The sequence below is a fragment of the Nannospalax galili genome, unplaced genomic scaffold (assembly GCF_000622305.1).
Source record: "Nannospalax galili isolate Female #2095 unplaced genomic scaffold, S.galili_v1.0 scaffold1736, whole genome shotgun sequence".
NCBI lineage: Eukaryota > Metazoa > Chordata > Mammalia > Rodentia > Spalacidae > Nannospalax > Nannospalax galili.
In genome coordinates, this window is record NW_008338645.1 from 344,218 (window position 1) to 347,027 (window position 2,810).

The window sequence follows — 2,810 nt, forward strand, 5'->3', positions numbered from 1 at the left end:
TATATCAGGACACACACTGGAGAGAAGCCTTTTGTTTGTAAAGAATGTGGGAAAGCCTTTTCAAGGTCATTCTATCTTATTGAACACATAAGAACTCATTCTGGAGAGAAACCATATAAATGTGAAGAATGTGGGAAAGTCTTTGTTCATTGTTCAAATCTTTCTGTACACCAACGGACCCACACTGGGGAGAAGCCTTATGATTGTAAATTATGTGCGAATGTATTTACATATTCTTCCAGTTGCAATAATCACATAAGAACCTTTAATCCCAACACTCAGGAGGCAGAGGCAGGGAGATGTCTATGAGATCGAGGCCAGCCTGGTCTACATAGTGAGATCCAGGTGGGCTGGGGCTAGAGAGACCCTAAAAAAACAAAAAAAAAGCCCCACCCAGGTGTGTTGGCACACACCTGTATTCTCAGCCCTCAAAAGGCTGGAGCAGAAAGGTTGACAAGTTCAAACCCAGCCATGGCTATATACTAAGGGACCCTGTAACAACACCCCCCCAAGATTTAAGGAATGTGGGAATCTTTTCTACATAAATAATCATATACAACACTAATGAAAGACTGTATGAAGCAATGTGACAATGCCTTCAGTTACTCCAGTTCTTTTCAAGTACATGAAAGATGTAACATTGAAAAGAAACTCAATGAATATAAGGAGTGTGGTAAAGTCAACACCTTGACCAGTGAATTAAAAGCTCATTTCCAATTTTCTGGTCTTTTTTGAGACAGGGTCTCACGTAATCCAGCTGACTTCAAACTTGAAATGTAGCTGCGAATGATTTGATTTTGAACTTCTCATCCTCCTGCTTCTACCTCCTGAGTACTCAAATCACAGGCATGCACCACCACAGCTGGTTTATGTGGTGCTGGAGATGAGATCAGGTCTTTGAGTATGCTAGGCACTGCATTCTACCAACTGAGCTGCAGCCCAGCCTCACATTTGCAAAAATATTTTGTAGGTAATGTTTGAGCAAGTACATTTCATGAGAACACATGCATTATTTTTGAGGTGGGGTTTTGAAATAGGATCTCACTATGTAGCCCTGGCTGACCTCAAACTCACTGACCTCTGCCTCCTGAGTTGCTGGGCTAAAAGTGTGCACCACCACGCATGGCCCAAGACATATATTTAAATTGTCCTTTTGTTAGTGATGCTACATTTAATATTTGTTTAGACTAGTGCGCAACAGAGCACTCTATTTTAAATACACACTTTTCTTTTTTTTTTTTTTCCTTTTTGAAGCAGTGTCTCCCTGTAGCCCCAGCTCTCCTGGAACTCACTATGTAGACCAGGCTGGCCTTGAACTCACAGAGATCCGCCTGCCTCTGCCTCCCAAGTTCTGGGACTACAGGCATGTGCACATTTTTCATTTTTAATAAGGAAATGATTATAGGTGGATATTTTCACATTCAGAACACCTTGTCTCCTAATAATTTTCCCCATTATTTGAGCATCCATGAATAATTTTAATAGAATAAAATTCTATTTTTTTAAACATTTATGGTGATTTATTTTCAACTTGAGTACTTAAGGTGGGATAGCTCCATAAAAGTGTAAATATACTTTTAATTTTGCTGTACATGAAAAAATTTCACTTCCAGCAGAACCATTTGGCAGTCTCTCTTCCTGTCTTCCCCCTTTTCCCAATTATCTCCCTCTCTCTCCACAGAGATGAGACCTCAAACTCATGATCTTCCTGCCCTCTCCTCCCAAGTTCTGGGATTACAGGCCTGTGCCACACCTGGCATATATATATATATATATATATATATATATATATAGAGTATGTGTGTGGTATATGGAGTGTGTGTGTTGTGTGTTTTACAGCACTGTCCTGAGCCAAACAGTTGCCATTTTCCCAAGCTCAGCTTTGCCCACTTGGGAAAGTTTATTACACCTGGACTTATTGACTGTTGGTCTTCCTTCATAGAAGAAGAGGACAGATTAGGGAGCCCACCTGAGCATCAAGCCACTCCTTCCAACCAATTGTAGGCCTAATTGCATGTGGCCTTGGGGTCTGAGGAGGGGCTAGATAACATAAACTGGGAAGACTAGGGAAAGGGGCTCCATCTATGCAGATATAGGAAAGCCATCATCCATGTGGGGTGAACAGTTTTCAGTGAAGCTGTTTTGGAGTCACCCACACTCTGAGAAAGCCCAATAAGCTCATTGATTTTCCAGGGGAAACTTTGGTGGAATTGAAGTTCAGTTTGTCATTGGGACCCTATGAGGAGGGGGCAGACATTGCTTAGTATCCCCCTAAGAAGAAAATCCTCACAAAAGTATATGTGTGTACGTGTATGCCTGTGTGTTCTGGGTCTACATGTGTGTTGTATGTATGCTTATATTTGTGTGTGTGTCATGTATGTATGTTTGTATGTATGCGTATGTGTGCATTTTTGTTATTGTACTGTTGGGGACTGAACCCCAGGATTTGCATATGCTAGGCAATTGCTCTATCACTGAGGAAAGAGAGAGAGAGAATGACGCATTGGGTAATGTTGCCTGACAACCTATGTCTGAGCCCTAGGACACACTCACAGTCAAAGCAGAGATTACTCCCTCTTGCAAGCTGGTTTTGGCCAGGTTTTTTTTTTTTTTTGTTTTTTTTTAAATCATAGCAATAGAAAGTGTACTAGAACAGATTCCCTTCTCTCCAGCACTGAAATTACAGGCATACATGCTGTGCCTGGCTTTGTTCATTGATTGATTGTGTCTGTATCTGTCTGTCTGTCTGTGTCTGTGTTTATTACTTGTGTGGCGGTCAGAGAACAATTTGCATGAGTCACTTCTCTCCT